Source organism: Orycteropus afer, unplaced genomic scaffold (genome assembly GCF_000298275.1).
Source record: "Orycteropus afer afer isolate SDZICR_OR568_19922 unplaced genomic scaffold, OryAfe1.0 scaffold00290, whole genome shotgun sequence".
Taxonomy (NCBI): Eukaryota; Metazoa; Chordata; class Mammalia; order Tubulidentata; family Orycteropodidae; genus Orycteropus; species Orycteropus afer.
In genome coordinates this window covers 1,677,425-1,703,523 of record NW_006921877.1, presented here as the reverse complement: position 1 = coordinate 1,703,523, position 26,099 = coordinate 1,677,425, and positions in this window count along the sequence as shown.

Here is a 26,099-nt window from a genome sequence, read left to right as displayed (position 1 = left end):
AACTATTTGAGAGATTTAGCATAGTAGTAGGATACAGGATCAACATACAAAAATTAGTTGGATTCCTCTACACCACCAAAGAGATTACTGAAAAAGAAACAAGGAAATCAATACCGTTTACAGTAACTACCAAAACAAAACAAAACAAAAACTTGGGAATAAATCTTACCAGGGACACAAAAGACCTATACAAAGAAAATTATTAAACACTATTTCAAGAAACCATAAGAGATTTACATAAATGGAGAAGGAAAGAAAAGAGAAAATGGAAAGAGACCCCAGATAAGCAAAGCACTATCAAAGAAGAACAGTAAGAGATCTCACTCCCAAATCTCAAAACCCACTATATAGCCACAGTAGTCAAGACAGCCTGGTATTGGTGCATTGACAGACACATAGACCAGTGGAACAGAATTGAGAACCCAGAAATAGATCCATTAACATATGGTCAACTGATCTTTGACAAAGGGCTGAAATCCATTAGAAGGGGAAGAGAGAATCTTTTTAACAAATAAATGGTGCTGGCAAAACTGGATATCCATTAGCAGAAAAATGAAACAAGATCCATACCTCACACCATACATAAAAACTAACTCCAGATGGACCAAAGACTTAAATGTGAAACCTAAAACTATAAAGTTCATCAAGGAAAAAGTAGTGGCAAACTCAGGGACCTTAATATATGGTATAAATGGACTATCAAACATAACCCAAAATGCACAAACAGCAGAAGATAAACTGGATGATTGAGACTTTCTAAAAATTAAATTTTTATGTGCTTCTAAAGACTTCTCTGAAAGAGTAAAAGAGAACCTACAGATTGGGAAAAAAATATTCAGCATCGACATATCTGACAAGAGTCTTATCTCTAAATTTTATAGAAAACTCCCAACACTTCAATATAAACAAACAAACAATCCAATAAAAAAAATGGGTAGAAGATAAGAATAGACATTTCACCAAAGAAGATATTCAGGCAGCCAACAAACACATGAAGAAATCTTTGCACTCATTAGCCATTAGAGAAATGCAAATCAAAACAACAATGAGATACTATCTCACCCCAGCACTAATAGCAAAGTTCAACAACACAGAAAATAACAAATGCTGGTGAGGATGTGGAGAGATTGAGGCTCATACACTGATGGTGGAACTGTAATATGATACAACCACAGCGGAAATCAGTATGGAGATTCCTTAAAAAGTTGGAGATAGAAATACCATTTGATCCAGCAATCCCATTACTAGGTATATATCCTAAAGAAGTGACAGCCAGGACAAGAACAGATATATGCACACCTATGTTCATTGCACACTATTTACAATAGAAAAGAGATGGGAAAAACCTAAGTGCCCATCAACAGAAGAGTGGATAACCAAACTATGGTACATACACACAATGGGATACTATGTAACACTAAAAACTAATGGAGAATCTACGAATCATCACATAACGTGGATGAACTTGAAAGACATTATGCTAAGTGAAATAAGTTAATCACAGAAAGACAAATATTCCATTAGTCCACTATTGTAAAAAGTCAAGGAAAGGTTTATATATGGAAGGAAACCTTTTTTTTTTTTTTTTGGTTACCAAGGATGGGAGCAGATGGGAAGGAGAATTGCTAGATAGGTAAGAGACAAGTATTGATTTGGATGAAGGAAAAGGATATATAACAAATCAAGTGACCAACACAATAACACTAAGGAAAAAGAAGACACAGAGGAGTACACAAGAAGTACAGACAACAAAGATAAACACTTTCACATTTACAGTACTGCATTATCAGTAATAGCAAACATTAATCTTGGGTAAATAGATGGGTAGACAGGGTGAATGATCAGGTATGTCTAGGCAGAAGGGAATATACTCATGACCATATATAAGGTTGGCAAATGATATTTCTACCTATGTATTTGTATGTGCTTTAAGAATGTCGATATACATATAATTAACAGGGGGCAAAGTTATGACATTTTCTTAGGCACAGTCAACCACCCTGATAGAAGGAGTTGTTGAACCTGTGGGCTGAGGACCATGGTCACAGGGGACATAAAGTTCAATTGGCATAGCATACTACACAAAAACATTGTTCTACATCATACTTTGGTGAGTAGTGTTTGGGATCTTAAAAGCTTGCAAGCATTTGTCTAAGATGCAACAATGGGTTTTTCCTCATCTAGAGCAAAGAAGAATGAAGAAAACCAAAGATTTCCAAAGATGCATGGAAACAATTAATCCGAAGGACTAGTTGTTGTTGTTGTTGTTGTTGTGTGCTGTCGAGTCAACCCGACTCATAGCGACCCCTCCTTGGGTTTCCGAGGCAGTATCACTACAGAAGTAGGATTGCCCAACCTTCCTTCCGAGGAGTGGCTGGTGGGTTTGAACCGCCAGCTGTCTGGTTAGCAGGCAAGTGTCTTAGCCACTATGCTACCAGAGCTCCCAAAGGACTAGTAGACCATGCAATCCATAGCCTATATGACCATGAGACCAGAAGAACTAGATGGTGCCCTGCTACCACTGTCAACCACTCGGAAAGAGATCAGTGGAGGAAATCCTGAATAGAGTGGGAGAACAGCACAGAACAAAACTTAAAATCATAAAAAAAAAGACCAGGTTTACTGGTCTGATAGAGCCTGGTGAAATCCTAAGACTATGGCCCCTTGTTACCCTTCAGGTCTGGAATTGAACTCACTTCCACGGCTTCCAGCCCAACAATAGACAGGCATATAGGGTGAACATTTACACCAGGTAGATACATTCCTTGGGAACTCTGGTAGCATAATGCCTAAGGCACTTGACTGCTAACCAGAAGGCTGGCGGTTCAAACCCACCAGCCACTCCTTGGAAGGAGGATGGGGCAATCTACTCCTGTAATGATACTGCTTCAGAAACAAGGAGGGGTCTCTTTGAATTGGATCCGACTGGACAGCACTAACAACAGCAACAACAACAGATACACTCCTTAGAGTGATCAATCATCAGCGAACAGAAGGACAGTATTTGCACAGATATGTAGCTCAGGGGGCCAGGAATGCATGGGAAAGGACCCAGGGAAGAGGGAAGAGGGAAGTGGGAAGAGAGCTATTACATTGTGGAGATTGCAGTCAATGTCATGAAACAAAATGTGTAGGAACTGCTGTATGAAAAATGAATTTGCTCTGTCTTTTCTTCACCCAAATCACAATAAAAATTAAAAAAAACAACAACAAGAATTGAAACAGCAGCAGAAGGAGCTAAAGTAAGACCTCAGGAAGACTGTCAAATGGGAAGACTCTGAAATGTTGGCATCTAAGATGTAACATCCCAATGCCTGGAGAGGGGAGACTGCTAATTGCTTATTCAATGTCCACTGAATATCTATGTAATATCTATTGCTTATCCAATATCTTTCATTCTTCTTTTTTAGCAGAGCCTTTGTATTATTGAAGGTAGTGTTATGGATTGAATTGCATCTCCCAAAAATATGTGTTGTAAGTTTAACCCCTATACTTGTGATTAGGAGCTCTGGTGACATAGTGCCTAAGGCACTTGACTGCTAACCAGAAGGCTGATGGTTCAAACCCACCAGATACTCCTCGGAAGGAAAATGGGGCAATCTACTTCTGTAGTGATACTGCCTCAGAAACCCAAGGAGGGGTCGCTATGAGTCAGGTCCGACTCAATGGCACACAACAACAACAACATACTTGTGATTGGGAGTTCTGGTAGTGTAGAGCCTAAGGCACTTGACTGCTAACTAGAAGGCTGGCAGTTCAGACCCACCAGCCACTCCTCGGAAGGAAGGTTGGGCAATTTACTTCTGTAGTGATACCTAGTGATAACTGCCTCAGAAACCCGAGGAAGGGTTTATATGGGTCCTCTGACTCAAGGGCACATAACAAGGACAATACTTTTGATTATAATCCCATTTGGGAATGGGATTTCTTTGTCATGTTAATAATTTATGTTAATGTATTAAATCATTCTCTTTTGAGATATAAAAGAACAGATTATGCAAGCAAGCAGACACAAAGGAAGGAGAAGGTGATCATGTGCCACATGATCACCAAGGTGCTTCCCTTAGAGCAAACAGAGAGATAGGCTTCCCCTAGAACTGGTGCCCTGAATTTAGACTTCTCGTCTCCTGAACTGAGAGAAAATTAATTTCTGTTCATTAATGCCATGCATTTGTGGTATTTCTGTTATAATAGCACGAGGTAACTAAGACAGGTAGCAATGTGCCCAGCTGAAAAACCACTTCTCTTAAAATCCCCTCTAGATAGGAACAGCAATGAGATGTTGGTGGGAGTCTTTGGGTGGGGCTTCTTGGAAAACTCTTAAAGAGGGTTGACTTAGCTGACTTACTGTCTTACCTTTGCCTTTTCCTCATTCTTGCTGCCTAGAATATGGATGTGGTGTCTGGAGCTACAAATGCCATCTTCCAACCAGAAGACAACCTTGAGGTGGAAAATCATGAGCAAGGGATAGTGGAGCATTGAGCTAGAAGAAGCTAGTCTCAGGTGAGATGGAGTCACCCTATGGCCCTTGCTTACCAATTTTAGACTTTTTCCACATGAGAGACAAATATACGTTTAATTTCTTTAGGCTACATTATTTAGATTTTGTTTCATGTAGCCAAATCTAAACCTAACTGATCCAAGGGGGATATTTACAGAATGCTTTCATTTGTTATCATTTTATAGGTGTTAACTCTTTTTAGTCTTCATGACAGTGCTGCAAAAGTTGGTCTGATTGCTTCTAGCTAGCTATGTGTCAGAGCTCTGGTGGCATAGTGCCTAAGGCACTTGACTGCTAACCAGAAGGCTGGCGGTTCAAACCCATCAGCCACTCCTCGAAAGGAAGATGGGGCAATCTACTTCTGTAGTGATAATGCCTCGGAAACCCAAGGAGAGGTCGTTATGAGTCAGGTCCGACTCCATGGCACATAACAACAACAACAGCAGCTATGTGTCATTGGATAAGTTATTTCACTTCTCTGTGCCCAATTTCATCATCTATAAAATGAAGATAATAATAATACCCTCTCATAAAGTAGGAGATTGAACAAATTCATGCATATAAAATACTTAGATCTGTGCATGGCACATAAGGACTCAGTGTTATCTATTACCATATTACATACCAAACGCACTACCGTGGAGTCGGATCTGACTCATAGCGACCCCTCCTTGGGTTTCTGAGGCGGTATCACTACGGAAGTAGATTGCCCAACCTTCCTTCCAAGGAGTGGCTGGTGGGTTTGAACCGCCAGCCTTCTGGTTAGCAGTCAAATAAATGCCTTAGGCACTACACTACCAGAGCTTACCATATTAGCAATATCATAATCATATTCAGAGGCATAACTAGTTCAGAAAGCTTCAGTAACTTTTTGTTGTTGTTGTTATGTGCCGTGGAGTCGGACCCGACTCATAGCGACCCCTCCTTGGGTTTCCGAGGGGAGCTCTGGTAGCACAGTGGCTAAGACACTTGTCTGCTAACCAGAAGGCTGGTGGTTCAAACCCACCAGCCACTCCTCGGAAGGAAGGTTGGGCAATCCTATTTCCATAGTCTGGCGGTTCAAACCCACCAGCCACTCCTTGGAAGGAAGATGGGGCAATCTACTTCTGTAGTGATACTGCCTCGGAAACCCAAGGAGGGGTCGGTATGAGTCGGGTTTGACTCGACAGCACATAACAACAACAACAACATCACTACAGAAGTAGATTGCCCCATCTTCCTTCCATGGGTTTGAACCGCCAGCCTTCTGGTTAGCAGTCAAGTGCCTTAGGCACTAGGCTACCAGAGCTCCCAGTAACTTGTTTAAAGTCATATAACTAGCCACCATTGGTAGAGCCACCATTCAAATCCAGACTAGTGTGTCTCTTAAAACTGTGAATTTCCCCACTGCATCCCAGAGGGACCCAATGTGGATAGGCTGCAGCACAGAAGGGCCAGAGGCTTGATGGTGAATGAAATTTTGCTTTTTGCTCTGCGTGACCATTTCTAATAGAAGTGTCCATCTCGCCCTCTTGTGGCCACAGGACTCACTGTGCGCTCTTGGGCAATCGGTGAGTAAAGAAGAAAGCAAGAAGGGAAGGATAGGGTTTTTAAGAAAAAAGGAGGCAGCTAGCAAGTTCAAGAAAACGAAGCTTAGCTCAGTGCCAGACTTCCCAGTCCCGAGTCCATTCCCAGGGCTAGGAGTGTTCAGTCTTTCATAAAAATGGGGCCCAGAAAATTTTTCAGGCAATTAATAAGACTTTATTAAGCATAGGGTTCTCAAGAGACATTGTCACAATACCATATATATATTTGTTGTTGTTATGTGCCATATATATATAAACATATATATTAAACATATATATATATATATATTTAATCACAATATAATTAATTCATTTGACAATCAGCAGGCAGAATTTTACTTGCACTTTTCTTTCTTTATCTTTTTGTTTTTACTCAATACTCTTATCTTTGAAGATCTCTTTCTGTAGTCAAACTGTCTGGGTTCACATACTGATTCTGCCACTTGCTGTGTGACCTTGGGTAAATTATTTAACTTCTTTGTGTCTTCATTTCCTCACTTAAAATGGAGGGTGATAATACTACCTACTCATAAGGTCGTTATGAATATTAAATGAAGTAACACTTATAATTAGAACAGTCCCTGGCATCTAGTAAGTGCCTAAATATTTGTTGAGGTGTTAATGGTAACTCTCACCTCCTATGTAGGAGACTCTAGTTCGATTCCCAGCCAGTGCATCTTCTGAGCAGCCACCACCCTTGTGTCAGTGTTGGCTAACATGTTTCGAAAATCAGCCAATGAAAACCCTATGGATCACAATGGTCCAAACCCTAACTGATCATGGAGATAGTGCAGAACTGGATAGCATTTTATTCTGTTGTGCACGGGATTGCCATGAGCTGAGGGCTGACTTGATGGCAGCTAACAGCAACACATAAGTGTTTGTTAAATCAATAAATATGCAATTAGAGATTTATTAAAAAAAATATGAATGAAATACTCAGTGTGTGGTAAAACTCAGTGTGATTGTTAAGGGTATGTGCCAACTTGGCTGGGCCACGATCCTCAGTGGTTTGGCAGTTATGATATAGTCACCCCTCATGTTGACTAATGTGATATAAGGTAATTATACATTATACATTAGACTACATGTGATATAATGTAATTATCTCTATGATAAAATCTGCTATGAGAAGCCAATAAGTGGAAAAGGAGTTTCCTCAGAAGCGTGACCTGCTTCCAATGTACGGACATTCTGGCAAACCTCTCTGGCTTTTTGCTTGATCTGGTTCCTGCAAGTGGTTCATCATCATCTAACATCTGAACCTGAACCAGCCCTATTGTCTGCCGGAAAAAAGAAGTGGAGGTGGCATTCTCTGACCTCCTCTAACTTCACAAGGTGGAGAGAGAATCACCAGCAGCAGCCCAAGGCCAATTACTATGAGGCGGAAGTCTGACATGCTGCCACTCTCTCAAACTTTTTACTAATTCTGATTCTGACCATCTCTCCTACTAACTTCTCTGCTGGGTTTGATTGTTGCAATGGCCACACAGAACTCACAGACAATACTCATGGTTATGGGGTTTATTAGGGAAGTAACAGGGTATAATTTAGGTTCAGGAATTTGCTCAGGATACAATTCTTCTATCAGGACAGCCTCCCCTCAGCCATGCCCTCAGGCATGCCTCTCTTTGGCTCTCAGCCTTTTTTGGCCTCTGCCCTGCTCAGGCAAGTGTTAAAAAGGTCTTTTAGCTTGGCCAACAGGTGCACCTAGGTGTACCGTACTCTGCTAGCAAGCCTCCTGCCCAAAGGCACTCAGCTTTCTCGCTTCCTGGGCCAGCAAACCCACTGCTCTGTCTCGTGCTTCTTGGTTCCACTGCCACTGTCTCTCTGCTGTCTCTCTGTAGACTCTGCTGCTTCTCTGCTGGTCTCTCTGCCAGGGAGGTCCAGCGCAGGGATCTCAGGTCCAAAGACATGCTCTTCTTCACCCCCAGCTCTTCTCTTTTGGTGGCGGTGAGATGCCCTCTTCTGCCTCAAAGAGGGCTCATTTTAAGCCTAGCAGAATGACAAACTGACCAATTCCCATATTAGGGTTCTATACATTTATTTCCATGGTCCCACCCCCATAAGGGTATCTTATTTATATTACTAATAATCTGTCCAATCCCCTTGGTGGACCACAAGCACCTTACATTTACATAGTTCTACCCAGTAATCTGGTCACAAAGACCATGGCCAAGTAACTCACTGTACCACATCTGCCAATCTTGGGATTGTTGCCTTCACAGCCTATGAGCCAGCAGCCTGCCATCTTACCTGCTGATCTTGGATTTGTCAGTCTCTGCAGCCTGCTGTATTGGCTGGAAATAATGGGTTCATGAGCTTCTGCAGTTACGTAAGTCAAGAGAAACCTCCAGCTTGACTTCTGACCCAAGAACGTGAGACTTGCCAGTTTCTACAACCACATGAGCCATTACTTTGAGATAAATCTCTCTTTCTTTTTTTTGTTATTGTGATTTGGGTGAAAATTTACAGAGCAAATACACTTTCCATATAGCAGTTCACATACACTTTGCCTCATGACATTGACCACAATTTAGCACAATGCAACAGCTCCCCTCCCACTTCCTCCCGATAGTTACCTCTTGCCTGTGTCCATCTCTCCATGCACTCCTACTCTTTAGCTGTCTCCCTGTGCCTGAGCAGCGCTTCTTTCTCTCATGCTTATTCTCTCCAAAGAGTGTATCTACCTCAGATAAATACTCAACTGATATGCTTGTCTATTGTTTGGCTGGAAGCCACAGGTGTGCGTTCAATTCCAGACCTGAAGGGCAGCTAGGGGCCATAGTCTCAGTGGTTCCACCAGGCTCCCTTGGGCCAGCAAACCTGTTCCCCGCTTTTTTTTTTCCAAATGATTTTGAGTTTTGTTCCACGTTGTTCTCCCTGTCTGTCCAGGCATCTCCTACAAAGATCCTCTTCCAAGTGGTTGACAGTAGTAGCCAAGCACCATCTATTTCTTCTGGTCTCATAGTTGTATAGGCTGCAGATCGGATGGTGTACCAGTCACTAGGACTAATTGTTTCCATGAATTTTTGGTTTTCTTCATTTGTCTTGGGTCTGGATGAGGAGAGACCCAACGTTGCATCTAGATGGCAGCTTGCAAACTTTTAAGATCTCAGTCGCTGCTCGCCACAGTAGGAGGTGGAACAATGTTTTCCGTAGTATGTTATGCCAATCAAGCTTGATGTCCTCTGTGACTATGGTCCCAAGCCCACAGGTTCAACTACTATGTCCCTCTGGGTAGCTGGCTGTGACCAAGCAGTGACTACAACCTTACCCCTTGTCAGCCCCATTATATACCTGGGAATTCAGATCATATACATAAAGTTATTGGACCACTGTCTGCCAACCCTATACATGTTCTTGGGTGCATTCTCCACTTCTTATACATACCTAATATTTCAGCCTGTCTACCCATCTATCCACCCATATACCTGTGTTTTCCTTCACTGACCATGCTGTACTATATGCCTACAAAAGGGTTCATCTTTGTTTTCTGTACTTCCCACGTACCTCTCTCTGTCTTTCTCTTCCTCAATGCCACTATATTGATCACTCACACTTGGTACATTGCCCTTTTCTTCACCCAAATAAAACTTATCTCTATCTATCTAATATTATTCCCTTCCCTCCCCTCCCATTCCTGGTAACCAACAAAGAAAATGGTCTTCCATAGATAAACATTTTCTTGACTATTACAATAATGGACTAATACAATATTTGTCCTTTTTTGCCTGACTTATTTCACTCAGCATAATGTCCTCCAAGTTCATCCACGTTATGCGGTGTTTGCAGATTCTACTTTATTCTTTAGGGTTGCATAGTATTCCATTGTGTGTATGTACCATAGTTTGGATATCCAATCCTCAGTTGATGGACACCTAGGTTGTTTCCATCTTTTGGCTATTGTAAATAGTGCTGTGATGAACATGGGTGTGCATATTAAATCTCTTTCTATAAGCTTCACTGAATTTGCTTCTCTAGAGAACCTAGGCTAAGACATTTGGTATCAAGAGTGGCTAAAAAAAAAAAAGAGCACCGTGCTAAAGAAACAACATCATTAGAATGAGTTTTCTAAATTGGTTCTCAAGTCTGACTAGTCTTAAAGGCACTGATAACTCTGCCTCTGTTAGTAAAGAGGGTGCCACTAATCTGTGGCATGAGATAGCAATACTAGTACACAAAATATCACTGTTAAGTATTAGAGAGAAGGGAGGCTCTGGGTGATTGCATATTTGATATTTTTTGCAATTTTGTCAAAATGAGAAGTATAAGGAAGCTGGTTGGTTACTCTTACCCTAGACAAAATGGTAAAACAAAGAGATGAGATCAGGGCTTTGGAGTCAAAGCTCAAGTGCTGCATAAAAGATCTCAATGTTTCCCCTTGTGTCCTGAAAAAAGCCCCCTCTCCTGTTTTTTTAAATTTTTTTTTTGTGATTTGGGTAAAAGTTTACCAAACAAATCGATTTTCCATCCAACAATTCACACACATTTTGTTTCACATCATTGATTCCAATCCCCTCAGTGCAACATCACTCCTCCTACTTCCTCCTGTGATTCTTGTTTCCATTCCTCCTTCTTTCCTAATGATTCCTGCCTTTTGCCCTTTGCCCTTGCCCAAATAACACCCTTTTGATCTCAAATCGTTTATTGTTCTAAAGAGTGTGTATCTTCCTAGAGTTATTGTTCACCTTATAGACCTATCTATTTTTTGACTGAAACTTCAGCTCAGTTTCAAGTCTGAAGGATGACCAAGGACCATAGTCTTGGAGTTCCACCACTCTCTATCCAACCAGTAAGCCTGTTTTGTTTTGTTTTTTAATTTATAATTTTGAGTTTTGTGCCATGTTTTCTCCAGTCTATCTACGCCTTTCTAATGTGATCACTTTCAGAGCAATTGGTGGTGGTAGCTAGGCACCATCTGGTTCTTCTGGTCTTGGAGTTGTGGAGGCTGAGGTTCGCATGGTCTATTAGTCCCTTGGACTAATTTTTTCCATATATCTTTGATTTTCTTCACTTTTCTTTGCTCCAGATGAGAAGAGACCAATAGTGGCATCTTAGATGGCTGCTGGCAAACTTTTAAGACCCTAGTTGCTATTCACCAAAATCAGATGTAGAACATTTTCTTTGTGGATTATGTTGTGCCAATTGACCTTGAAGTCCCCTGAGACTATGGTCCTGAGTCCCCAGGCCCAGTGTCTTTTTCCCTCAGGGCTTTTGGTTATGGCTAGGAAGTTTTCCTAACTTTGCCCCTGTGTGCTCCACTATATTCCTGGATATATTTGCAGCATATGCAAATTCATACGTGGAAATATCTTCTATCAAACCTATATATATATTTACAAGTATAGTCCCATTCTCCTTCCCACAACTGTTCAGCTTGCATGTCTATCTACATATCTGAAACAAACACACAAACAAACCCACTGTCATCAAGTCGATTCAGACTCATAGCAACCCCCACTGGGTTTCTGAGGTGGTAAATCTTCATGGAAATAGATTGCTCAGTCTTCCTTTTGTGGAGTGGCTGGTGGGTTTGAACCACCAACCTTCTGGTTAGCAGTCAAATGCCTTAGGCACTATGTCACCAGAGCTCCTTTTATCTGCATATCTATTCATGCATTATTGACTCCTCCCAGCGTCTTCATTTACCTTGATCCTCTTGTGCTGACCTCCCTCTTATTGTGCATCACCTTCCCTTTCACTCAAATTAATATGTCTCTACCCTCTAGTTAAGAGCTCTGGTAGTGTAGCACTTAAAGCATTTGACTGGTAACCCGAAGGTTGGAGGTTCAAACCCACTAGGTGCTCTGTGGAAGGAAGATTGAGCAATCTGCTTCCATAAAGATTTAAGGGCGCTGTGGTGGTTTAGTGCCTAAGGCATTTGGCTGCTAACCAGAAGGCTGACAGTTCAAATCCACCAGCCAGTCCTTGGAAGGAAGGTTGGGCGATCTACTTCCATAGTGATACTGCCTTGAAAACCCAAGGACGGGTCACTATGAGTCGGTCCGACTTGAGAGCAGTGTGTTTGGTTTTGACCCTCTAGTTAGTGGTTTATCTTCCCTTCCCCTCTCACCCCTGGTAATCATCAAAGAATATTTCTTTTTGTGTGAAAACCTTTTCTTGATTTTTTACAACAGTGGTCTCATACAATATTTGTCCTTTTGTAATTGACTAGTTTCACTCAGTGTAATGGCCTCTAGATTCATCCATGTTATGAGATGTTTCAGAGATTCATAGTTATTCTTTAAGATTGCGTAGTGTTCCATTGTGTGTATGTACCATAGCTGTTTGATTCATTCATCTGTTGATAAGCATTTAGGTTGTTTCCATCTTTTGGCTATTATGAATTGTGCTGTGATGAACATGGGTGTGCATACATCTATTTGTCTCACAGCTCTCACTTTAGAACATATACCTAGTAGAGGGATTACTGGATCATACGTATTTCTATTTCCAATTTTTTAAGGAAATGCCAAAACGTTTTCCATAGTGATTGCACCATTTTATAGCCCCACCAGCACTGTATGAAGATTCCAGTCTCTCCACACCCTCTCAGCATTTGTTGTTTTCTGTGTTTGTGAACTTTGCTACTAATGGTGGGGTGAGATGATATCTCATTGTTATTTTGATTGGCATCTGTCTAATGGCTAATAATCTCAAGCATTTCTTCATGTGTTTGTTGACTGCCTGAATATCTTTGGTGAAGTGTCTTTTCATGTCCTCTGCCTATTTTTCAATAGGATTATTTTCCTTTATGTTGAGGTGTTGAAGTTTTCTATAAATTTTAGAGTTTTAGCCCTTTGTTTGGTATGTTGTTGCCAAAAATATTTTTAAATGAAATTTTGATATGCATAAATTTCTAATTTTAAGAGGCCCCAGCCATGTATTTTGTTGTCTGGTGATTGTGTTTTTGGCTATATTTGATAGTGTATTTATGCCATGTATTAGGGCCCCTAAGTTTGTCCCTATTTTCCCTTTGATGGTTTTTAGTTTTAGATTTTACATTTAGGACTTTGATCCATCCTGAGTTCATTTTTGTATATTGTGTGTAATATGGGTCCTGTTTCATTTTTCTGCAAATTACCAGCATCATTTATTAAAGAGACTATCTTTTCCCCATTTAATGAGTTTCAGTCCTTTGTTAAAGATCTACTGTCCATAGGTGGACGAGTCTACTTCTGGGTTCTCAATTCTGTTGTATTGGTTTATGTGTCTGTCATTGTACCAGAACCAGGCTGTTTTGTTGAAGCATTTGCTTGTTTATATGTTCATTTGGAGACTCTGTATGTTACAGAGTCAGGTTGGCTATAATCTTTATGGAAGCCACTCACCAGGCCTAGAACCGTTGGGTTACTAGCTGAGTGCAGACTGTCTGCACCATCCAAGGACCTTAGAACCAGGGTGTTTTGACTACCATGACTGTGTAGTAGGTTATGAGATCAGGAAAAGTGACACCTCCCACTTGGTTCTTCCTCAGTAGTGCTTTATCTGGGGTGTGTTTCCTCTCCACATAAAGCTGGTCATTAGTTTTTCTTCCTCCTTAAAGAGTGATGATGGAATCTGGATTGGAATTGCATTATATAAATAGATTGTTTTGTCTAGTATGGGCATTTTCACAATGTTAAGTCTTTCTATCAATGACCATGGTAAATTCTTCCATTTATGTAGGTCTCTTTTGGTTTCTTGTAGTAGTGTTTTATACTTTTCTTTGTGTAGGTCTTTTGTTCCTCTAGTTAGATTTATTCTTAAGTACTTCATCTTTTGGGTGCTATTATAAATGGTATTGTTTTCCTGATTTTGTTTTCAGAGTTCTCTTTGTTATTGTAGAGGAATCCAACTGATTTTTGTATATTGATCATGTACCCTGCTACTTTGCTGAATCTTTCAACTAGTTTCAGTAATTTTCTTGCTGATCCTTGACTTTCTATGTACAAGATCATGTAATCTGCAAATAGAGATAGTTTTTTACTTCTTTGCCAGTTTGAATGCCTTTTATTTCCCTTTCTTGCCTTACTGCTCTGGCTAGGACTCCTAATACATATTGAATAGGAGTGATGATAAAGGGCCTTGTCTTTATCCTTTATCCTTGTCTGGTTTCCATTCATAATGGGAATGCTTTTAGTCACTTCCCATTGAGAATAATGTTGGCCTTTGGTTTTGAATATATGTTTTCAATTGTATTGAAGAATTTCCCTTCTGTTTCTATATTGTTGAGAGATTTATTTATTTATTTATTTTAAATCAGAAATGGGTGTTGGATTTTATCAAATGCCCTTTCACCACCGATTGATATGATCCTTTGGAGCTTTTCCTTTGTTTTATTTATGTGGTAGATTATGTTGATTGTCTTTCTAATATTGAACCATCCTTGCACACCTGGTGTGAATCCCACTAGGTCATAATGTCTTATTTTTTTTATATGTCACTGGATTCTATTGGCTAGGATTTTGTTGAGAGTTTGGATAAAAAACCAAACCAAATTCACTGCCATCAAATAAATTCTGAATCATAGTGAGTTTTTAGGACAGAATAGAACTGCCCCCATAGGGTTTCCAAGGCTGTACATCTTTACAAAAGCAGACCACCTCATCTTTCTCCTACAGAGCAGGAGGTGGGCTCGCACCACCAGCCTTTCCATTGGCAGCTGAATGCTTTAACAGCTCTGCTACCAGAGCTCCTTTCATGAGGGATATTGGTCTATAATTTTCTTTTTTAGTGGTGTCTTTGCCTGGCTTTGGTATCAGGGTTATGCTTATTTCATGAAACTAATTCAGGAGTATTCCCTCCTTTTCTATATTTTGGAATAGTTTAAGAGAATTGGTGTCATCTCTGCTTTGAATGTTTGGTAGAATTAACTAGTGAAGCCACCTGGGCCAGAACTTTTTTTTTTAATTGGAAGTTTTTATGACCTGTTCAATTTCTTCTTTTTGTTGATCTATTCATATTTTCTACCTCAGTCTATGTTGGTTTATGTAGGTAGTGCATTTCCAGAAATCTGTCCATTTCTTCTTGGTTTTCAAATTCGTTGGTGTACAGTTCTTCATAGTATCCTAATATTATCCTTCTGATTTCACTTGGTTCTCTTGTGATCTTGCCCATTTCATTTCTTATTTGTGTTATTTGTATCTTTTCCTTTGTTAGATTTTCCAGTGGTTTCTCAATTTTATCAATCTTTTCAAAGAATGAATGTCTAGTCTTGTTGATTCTTTCTGTTGTTTTTCTCTGTTCTGTTTATCTATTTCTACTTCAATCTTCATTATTTCTTTTCTTATGGTGACTGTAGGCCTTTAACTGCTCTTTTTCAAATTGTTGGAGATGTTGAGTTAAGATATTGATTTTGGTTCTTTCTTCTTTTTTTGATTTATTGCTACAAATTGTCCTCTCAGCACTGCTTTTGCTGTGTCCCAAGGATTTCATATGTTGTGTTATCTATCATTCTTGTTTGATTCAATGAATTTTTTAATTTAATTTTTTATTACCCAGTAGTTTTAAGCAGGATGTTAATCAGTTTCCATGTTTCATTTTTTTTTTTTTGCTTGATCTTCATATTGTTGATTTCTTATTTTATAGCATTGTGATCTAAGAAGATGCTTTGCAGTATTACAAGGTTTTTAAATTTATTGAGGCTTGCTTTGTGTCCTAACATGATCTGTTCAAGAGAATGTTCCATGTGCACTGGAAAAGAATATATATTGTGCTGTTGTTAGGTGAAGTGTTCTGCATGTGTCTATGATATCAAGTTGATTGATTGTGTTGTTTAGCCTTTCTGTGTCTGTGTTGAGTTTCTTTCCACTTGTTCTATCCTTCATCAAAAGTGGTGTATAAAAATCTCCTACTATTATTTAGTGACTGGGGTCTTAAGAGCTATTAATTGGCCATCTAATATGCAACTATTGGTCTCCCCTTGCCTGGAACAAAGAAGAGTGAAGAAAGTCAGTCATTTAGAGACAATAAGTCCAAGGGTATGATGGACCATAGAGACCTCAGCCTTCATGACCCTGAGAGTAGAAGAACTAGATAGTGCCTGGCTACCAATACCAACCACTTGAAAAAGGATCAAAATTGGAGATCCTGCATAGAGTGGGAGGAATAATGTGGAACAAAATTCAAAAACACAAAAATGACCAGAATTACTGGTCAGATAGAGAGACTGACTAACCCCTGAGACTATATAGCCCAGGGTTATTGTTGGGACCTAGAACTGGACTTCCACTGATTAGCTCTCAGCCAAACAGTAGAAAGAACTACAATCAGAAAACCTACCCCAGAGGATATACCCACCTTTCCTAGGGAGATGCACCCCTTAGATCAATCAACCATGAGACATCAGAAGGGCATCATTTGCATAGAGGGAAAGCAGAACAGACAGGAATGCATGGATAAGAAGGGCACAGGGAAAGGATAGTCACAGGGAGGAGATGGGAGGAGAGCTTTTTACGGTTGGGGATTATAATCAGGGCTGTGAAACCAAATGTGTGGGAAATGTTATGTGTAAAATGAATCTGCTTTGTAAATTTGCACCCACATGACAATAAAAAAATTAGGAAAAAGAAAAAAAACAGAAGAAAACTCCTACTATTATTGTGGAATTGTCTATTTTCCTTTTCAGTTCCATTAAATTTTGATTTATATGTTTTGGGGATCTTTCATTGAATGTGTAGATATTTATTATCATTATGTCCTCTTGTTTGACTGACCCTTTAATCATTTTATAATGTCCATCCTTTGTCTCTTATGGTGACTTTTGCCTTAAAGTCTATTTTATCAGAAATTAATATCACCACTCCTGCTCAGTTTTGATTGCCATTTGCTTGATATATATTTTTTCCAACTTTTGATTTTTAATCCATTTTTGTCTTTGTGTCTAATGTGTGTCTCTTGTAGGCAACACATTGATGGGTCACATTTTCTTATTCATTCTACTACTCTCTGTCTCTTGATTGGTGCATTTAATCCATTTATATTCAGTGTAATTATCAACAGGTATGAATTTATTACTGTCATTTTGCTGTTTGTATTTTTGTGGTGCTGTTGATTTCTTTGTTCCATATAATTTTCTGTGCTGAGCTCATTTTGTTTACAGATTTTATCACTTTTGTTGCTATTAATTTAGCGTTTACTAAATATTAATGCATAGTGCCTAAGGCACTTGACTGCTAACCAGAAGGCTGGCAGTTCAAACCCACCAGCCACTCCTCAGAAGGAAGATGGGGCAATCTACTTCCGTAGTGATACTGCCTTGGAAACCCAAGGAGGGGTCACTGTGAGTCAGGTCCGACTCGATGGCAAATAACAACAGCAACAACAAATATTAATGGCTTTCCTGTATTTTATTTTGAGGAGAAAGTTTATTAATTTTCTTTGAGGTTACTCTGTAATTTATTATTTTCTTCCTGAGTTTAAAACAATGCATTATATCTTGAAATCTTCTTGACTTACTATCCATTGCAAGTTCTGTACCTACACTTCTTATTCTCTGCTTTTGGTTCATAGTTGTCCTCATTTACCAAATGATGTCTCTGGCTCTCTGTTACAGACTTATAAGTTTACTTTACTTGGATAATTCTATATTATCCAAATATATATTTATTTTATATATATTATATAATTCTATATATTATTATATATATTTATTTTATCACATGTGTTAATCATCAGTTGTTGTCTTCTGTTAGTGATTCTCTGTCCAGAGGACTCCCATTAGAATCTCTTATAGGGTTGGTCTGATTTTAATAAGTTTTCTTAAATTCTGGTTTATCTGGAAATGTCCTAATTTCACCATCATATGTGAGGGACAATTATTTTTTATTTATTTATTTATTTATTGTGATTTGGGTGAAGATTTACAGAGCAAATTCGCTTTCCATACAGCAGTTCACATATACTTTGTCTCATGTCATTGACCACAGTTTACCACAATGCAACAGCTCCCCTCCTACTTCCTCCCCATAGTACCACTTCCCAGTGTCCATCCCTCCATACTCTCCTGCCCCCTGAGCTGTCTGAGAGGGACAATTTTGCTGGATATATAATTCTTGGTTGGCAATTTTTTTCTTTCAGATTTTATATATGTTCTCCTAATGCCTTCTTGGGGAGCTCTGGTAGTGTAGTGCCTAAGGCACTTGACTGGTAACCAGAAGGTTGACGGTTCAAACCCACCAGCCACTCCTCAGAAGGAAGGTTGGGCAATCTACTTCCATGGTGATACTGCCTCAGAAACCCAAGGAAGGGTCACTATGAGTCGGGTCCGACTCCACGGCGTACAACAACCACGACAATGCCTTCTTCCTGCATAGTTTCTTCAGAGAAATCAGAACTTGGTCTTACGATTTGTCTTTTGTAGGTAACTTTTTGTTTTTACCAAGCAGCTTTCAGGATTCTTTCTTTATCTTTGGTCTCTTTCTGTTCTGGAATTCCAAGCACATGTAAGTTATTCCTGTTGACAATGACCACATAAATCTTAGGTTTTCTTCATTGTTTTTTTTCTGATTGTTCCTCTAATGGAGTAATATTGAGAAATTTGTCTCGGTCACTCTAATTTTATCTTCCACCGATTCCATTCTACATTTCTATTTGCTGTTTTTGTGTGGTTTCTAATTTTTCATTTATTTTTTCAGTTTGTTTTTGTATTGTTTTCCTGAATTCTTCTAGTGTTTTGTCAATGTTTTCCTTTATCTTTCTCTCAATCTGTTGAAAATATCTAAATATAATTATTTTTAATTCCTTATCATGTAGTTCCAATGCCATTTCTTCTTCAGGGACGTTTTCTGGCTGTTTTTTGGTTACTTGTTTGTACCACTCTATCTTTTTTCTTTGTGTGAACTGAGATAGTCTGTTTTCTCAGAAACATTTTGAAGTTGTATTTGTACATAATTGGTGATTATGTCTTGGTGCATTTTGCCCAGGTTTTTTTTTTTTTTTTTTTTTTCCTTCTTTGCTTTATATCTGAATGAATAGGGCTGGTGTGGTACTCTATTTACTAGTTTGGCAGCACTTAGGTGCTCACCACTTGTCCACTTGTCTGTCGTTGGGTGTGATAGAGGATGAGAGTATGTGCACAGTTTTATGTTGCTGTTCATGTAGAACAGTGGATGGTGGGTTGGGCTAGAGTTGGCTACTGTCTATTATTGATCAGTTGGTGCAGAAGCAGGTGGTGGCCATCACTCAGTGGGTGGGGCTACAGGAGGTAGGAAGTTGGTTGGGCAGTGTGGGCATGATTGTTGACTTCTGCAGGGAAACCAAAAAAAGAAAGAAAGAGAGAAAGAAATAAAAGACAACAAAAAAGAAAATAATAACAGAAAATTAAAAAATGAGGAAAGATGAACAAATAAAAAAACATTAAAAGAGAAAAAGTTTAAAAATTAAAAAAAGGGTAGACAAAAGACATAGGAAAAACAAACCAGGGAAGGAGGAAAAGAGAAAAGTAAAGAAAAAATAAGAAAAATACAGAAAGAAAAATAATGGGAGAAAAGAAAAGAGAAAAAGGAGAAAAGAAAAAAAGGGAACAAGAAAAATTAAAAAAGAAAGAAAAAAGACAAAGAATAAAGAAGGAAAAAAAGGGGAGGAAGAAAACTTGGAGTCAGTGCTTCTGTCAGCAGAGCTGGCTGCCAGGAGCAGGGCACCTGGTTCTAGAAGAAGTTCCTGTCAGCCCAAAAAAGGTGACTGGGGCCAGATCACCTGGTCCCAGAAGGATTTTCTGATGGCCCAGAAGGCAGATAGGGTCATAGCATCTGGCCCTGAAGGAGTTTTTGCTGGCCTAGAGGCAGCTGGGGGTGGGGCCCCTGGTCTGGAACAACTTCGTATGGGCCCAGAAAGTGACTACAGGCAGGCCATCTGGTCCTGGAAGGCATCTCTGCCAGCCCAGAAGGTGGCTGAGGTCAGGGTGCTGGGTCTGAGATGGAGTTCCTGACAGTCCACAAAGTGGTTGGGAGTAGGGTATGGCTGCACCTATAGTCATTGGGAGGATGTGGGGAATAAAAGGACTATTGCATCTTTCTGTCACAAGATACTAGTATGGGTGCTAGTGTAGTCCTTGGCAAGTTGCACTGATTATCAGGTTGCTGCCCTGTTCAGAATGATGCATGCAAAAATTCAAAATGACCATGCTGTCAGGCCAGTTGATGATTCAAAGCTCTGTTTGTATCCTTGTTCACTGTTTTCATTCAAAGCTCAAGGTATCAGGTTTATCATCTGTATCTGTCTCATGTGGTTTCTCATGTCTTTGTTGCAAAGGGTCTGGAAGTTTTCTGCCTGTTCTGCCACCTTGCTGGAAGTTCAAAGCCTTATTTCTTGTAGTAGCAGAGCTGATATTGCAAAACAAAACAAAACCCCAAAGTCTTATCATAAGAGTTGCTGAATTACAACACCAAATGTATTCCCAACCTTGAATGGTGTCTGAAGTTAAATTGGGGACATTGTTTGGAAATAAATGGGATTTTGAAACTTGGGATGAGGACATATGGGCAGATAATCATGAAACTGGGGACAATGAGCTCCTAAATTCCATTGAATCACTCCTGCCAACAGAATCAACCCTCTACCCCATTTGATTAGATTAACCCACCTGTGCCTGATAATCATTGTCTGAGATATCACCTAGGGCAGCAACTGGGGCATTTTCTGGGCATTTCCTGAGGCAGATGCCTTAGAAGACATAGCTGAATGTTCCCAGGAACCACTCCCACCACCCATTTTTGCCTTTAGACATATAACTAGACTTAATTCCCAGTAAGCTCCAAAAGGTGAAGTACAAAGTATGTCCTACACTAAGTCAAGTTGAAGTACCAGACCTGCCTTGGTACACTCTAGGAGAAGTTATTCAAAGGCTTAGGGAAGTTGGCATGTTAGAGTGGATTTGTCAAATTAGATCTATAGACCCATACGTGAGTACCCAAAGGGCACACCTTTTACCACAATAGTGAGGAACAAACTTGTAAAAGGAGCCCCAGCATCCTTGAAGACTGCTGTGATTGTTATTTTATGTATGCCAGATTTGACAGTTGGAACTGTCCTAATTGAATCAAGACACCTAACTACAATGGAAGAGCTGTGGTAGTACAGTGGTTAAGGCATTAGTATGCCAAGCAAAAGGTTGGTGGTTCAAACCCACAAACCAATACACAGGAGAAAGATGAAGCAGTTGCCTTCCATAAAGATTTACTGCCTTGAAAACCATATAGGGCAGTTCTATTCTCCCTTGTAAGGTTGCTATGAGTTGGTATTGACATAATGGCAGTGAGTAACTACAATGGATCTGACTGGACCCCATGGTGGTAGGTGCCAAGTGGTATCACTTAATCAACAAAGATAAAGTGGTCATGGTTACTGTAATAGACACAGAGTCAAAGTAGTATCAGAATAGTCTGACTCTTATGGATATGTGGTGTTGGCTACTTAGGCATGGTGTCCCTAGAAGTGAAATGGATGGAAAATGCAGTAAATATTTACTTGATCTGCACAAACAGATGAATTCTAGGTCAGGTGAATGGCAGTCAAACTTGAATTGCCAGAATAGAGAGTCACAACCCCTCAATCAATTTCCAGACTTGAGAGAGTTTACAGACCCACAACCCCTTGAATGAAAGGGTGACTGGGTCCCTTTAAGGAAGAAAACCAATATATTGCCAAAATTATATGCTGTTAATTTTTCTACTGGCCATCCCCAAAGTGACCTACTGCCTTTAAGAGAATTACCATTCATAGGGAAAAAGGAAATAATCAGACTTTTTTGGGATTACTGGAATTTACACTAATTCCAGAAGACCCAAATTATTACTGTGGCCCACCAATCAGAGTATGGGCATATGCGAGTCAAGTTATTAGTGGAATTTTAGCTCAAGTGGTCCTTGAACCCACCCTGTAGTGATTTCTCTAATTCCAGAATGCATAATTGGAATAGACATATTCAACAACTGACAGAACTGCCACATCTGATGCCTGACATATGGAGTAAGGGCTATTGTGGTAGGAAAAGCCAAGTGGAAGCCATTAGAACTTCCTCTACCTAGGAAAATAATAATCCAAAAACAATATAGCATTCCTGGAGAAATTGCAGAGATTAGTGCAATCATCAAGATCTTGAAAGATGCAGAGGTGGTGATTCCCACCACATCCCCATTTAACTCATCTATTTGGCCTGTGCAAAAATGGACAGATCTTAAAGAATGATAGTGTATTGACTTCCAGAAAGATGGAGAAATAGGCAGACAAGTAACATAGACCCTCTTCAACAAAGAAAAGAAAAACCAATTGATGGAGATACAGAAGATAATCCAGGAGCCCTGAGCTTTGAAAGGAACTATACAGAAGTGGATAATGGCACCAACTAGTGGAAAAACCTGAATGAAAACAGTGAGTACAGAGACTATCAGAGCTGCGGACTGTCAGCTACTCTGATGGGACCAACAGCTTGAATATTTCCAAGTAGTGTTGGGACCTGAGAATTGATCTAAAGATCAGCCCTGGTCACCAAGGGCAGCAAGAACGACTGAGCTGGTGGCCTATGACTAGGAAGGGAAACAGTAAGGAGGGAGACAACCAGAGCTGTTGACTTTTGGCTGTCCGGAGGGTGCAGCCATTTTGATTGTTTATAAGTGGCAGCCATTTTGGATATTTAAAGTGACCGAGGGCACAGCCATTTTGAATGTTTAGAAGCAGTGGCCATTTGGATATTTAAAGTGACTGAGGGCGCAGCCATTTTGAATCTTTACAAGTGATAACCATTTTGGATTTTCAAGTGATAGCATTCTCATTCAGATTCCAGGGATGTTGGAATAGGCTCTGTTTGCCAAAGTTGGCAGGGATGTATGAGAGCCTGAGAGCAGGAAAGGAGACAGGTAGTGAGTGTATAAGTGCTGTCAACCAGTGAATGGAGGAGCACAGTACCCTGCTTGTGTAGATAGCACACAAACTAAACAAAGAAAATGAAAATTGTGGGCAAGTCACTCCAAAATACAATCACCAATTAAATATAAACACAAAAACGTCACAATGCCTCAGAGACAACAGAGCATCACAGTCCACATAAAGAATCAAGATAAAGCAGGAGAAACAAGGGACCAGGATACAGAACCAAAACACATCCCTGAAGAAGACACAGCATTGGAACTCCCTGATAAGGAATTCAAAAGAATTATATTTAGGTATCTTCAATGAATTGAGAGACAGATCAAGGAAAACACAGAGAAAACCCTAGAACAATTTCAAAAGACAATACAAGAACAAAATGACAAAATAAATGAAAAATTAGAAATGATACAAAATCTACACACAGATATCCAGAATATTAATACTAAATTTTCAGAAATAGATAAGACATTGAATGGGCAAAGGAGCAGAATTATATCAATGGAAGACAGAATTAGGAAGATTGAAGGCAAATACCTGAACACTTCTTTGGAAAGGGATCAATCAGAAAAAAGATCAAAACAAAATTAAGAAAGCCTAAGGTTCATGTGGGATACCATCAAAAGGAGTAACCTATGTGTAATTGGAATTCCAGAACAGGAAGAGACAAATAAAACCACAGAGAAAATTGTTGAAGATTTGTTGGAAGAGAATTTTCCTGGTATGATGAAAGCTGAGAATATATCCATTCTGGAAGTCCAACAAACCCCAAATTGGGTAGACCCTAAAAGAAAATCACCCAGACATATCATCATCGAACTCACCAAAACCAAAGACAAAGAAAGAATTATGAGAGCAGCACGGGAAAAACAAAAAGTTACCTACAAGGGGCAACCAATAAGACTAAGCTCAGATTTCTTGACAGAAACCATGCAGGCAAGAAGACAATGGGATGGTATAAAACCCTGAAAGAGAAAAATTTCCAACCAAGAATTATGTACCCAGCGAAACTGTCCCTCAAGTGTAATGGTGAATTCAGGACATTTCCAGATAAGCAGAAATTAAGGGAATTTGTTAAAACCAGCCCAATCTTACAAGAGATGCTAAAGGCAGCCCTTAGGCAGAGAAGCAACAACAGCCAAGAACAACTGACCATTAACACACATGATGATATAACCCAGAAACCAACCCAACTATGGAATTATCCAAAGTAAATAAGACTACAAGATTGTAAACAGGGAACCAGAGACAACAATTGACAAATAAAGACAACTACAAACCAAAAAGAGGGAAAAAACTGTGTTGTTACAGAACTTCTAGATGATAGGGAAGTCACGACAACTATAAGATAGAACAGACTGTTCTAAACTTGGGAAGAAAACTATAAATCACAGGGTAACCTCAAAGAAAAATGATAACCCTTCACATCAAAAAGAGGACCAACATAAATATTCAGCAAATACTAAAACCATAGCAATGAAGGAAATGATAACATGACTCATAAACAAAATGAGCTCAGCACAGAAAATTATATGGAACAAAGAAATCGACACCACGAAGAAGCACATAACAAAAATGACAGCAACAAATTCATATTTGCCAATAATTCCATATCTGGCAAGGGACTTATCTCTAAGATTTATAGCAGAAGAGTAGATGAACAAACTATGGTACATACACATAATGGAATGCTATGTACCACTAAAGAATAATGTAGAGTCTGCAAAACACCACCTAATATGGATGAACATGGAGGACATTATGCAGAGTGAAATAAGTCAATCACAGAAGGACAAATATAGCATTAGTTTGTTGTTGTGGAGGGTTAAGAAAAGGTTTATATATGGAGAGAAACTTTGTTGGTTGCCAGGGGTGGGAGGGGATGGGAGGGAACACTGCAAAAAAAGAAAGAAAAAAATGCATTGACCTGTGTCACTTTAGTTTTGTGTATATCACTGTACATAAATTATATTTCAATAAAGTGCATTTAAAAAATAATAAAAAATGACAACAACAACAAGAATGATAGTGGATTATTGTAAACTTAACCATGTGGTGACTCCAATTGCAGCTGCTGTTCAATATGTGGTTTCATTGTTTGAGCAGGTTAATACATCACCTGGGACCTGGTAAGTGCTATTGATCTGGCCAATCCTATTTCTCAATTCCAGTTTTAAAGGCTCACCAAAGAAGATTGCCTTTAGCTGGCAAAGTCAGCAATATACATTCACAATCTTCCCTCAGTTGTGTATCAACTCTCTAGCACTATGTCATAATTTACTCTGCAAGGATCTTGATCACTTTTCCCTTTCAAAGATGTCCCACTGGTCCATTACATTGATGACATTATGCTGATTGGACCTAGTAAGGAAGAAGTATCAATGACTCTATACGTACTGGTAAGACATTTGTATGCTAAAGTGTGGGAAGTTAACCCAACAAAAATTCAGGCACCTTCTACCTCAATGGAATTTCTAGGAGTCCTGTGGTGTGCAGCATGATAAGTTATTGTATCTGGCTCCCCCCATAGCTAAAAAGTAGGCATAACACCTGATGCAGCTATTTGGATTTTGGAGTCAACATATCTGACATTTAGATGTCTCACTCCGGCCTATTTATCAAGTGACTCAAAAAGCTGCTAGTTTTGAGTGGGGTTCAGAACAAGAGAAGGTTCTGCAACAGCTTCAGGCTGCCATGCAAACCACTCTGCCACATGGGCCTTATGATCCAGCTGATCTCATAGTGCTTGAAGTGTCAATAGCAGATAGGGATACTTTTTGGAGTCTTTGGCAGGCCCCTATTGGTGAATCACAGCTTAGACCCTTAGGATTTTGGAGCAAAGCCCTGCCATCCTTTGCAGACAACTGTTCTCCTTTTGAGAGACAGCTTTTGGCTTGCTGCTGGGCCTTCCTAGAGACTAAACACCTAACTATAGGCCACCATATTGCTCTGGGCTTCCAACAGGGAGACAAACTTGTCTGTCAGTTTGTCCTACCGTGGTGACTTGCTGATGTGAGTTTTGAGGCTGAGCCACTGGTGTTTCAAACCCAGCGGGATGCACATGGTGCACAGGTATCAGCCCAGCTTACAGACTAAGACAGACTAGGAAGAAGGAAGAGGCCATCCACTTCTCAAAGAATTGGCCAGGGAAAATCTTATGAATAGCAAAGAAACACTGTCTGATA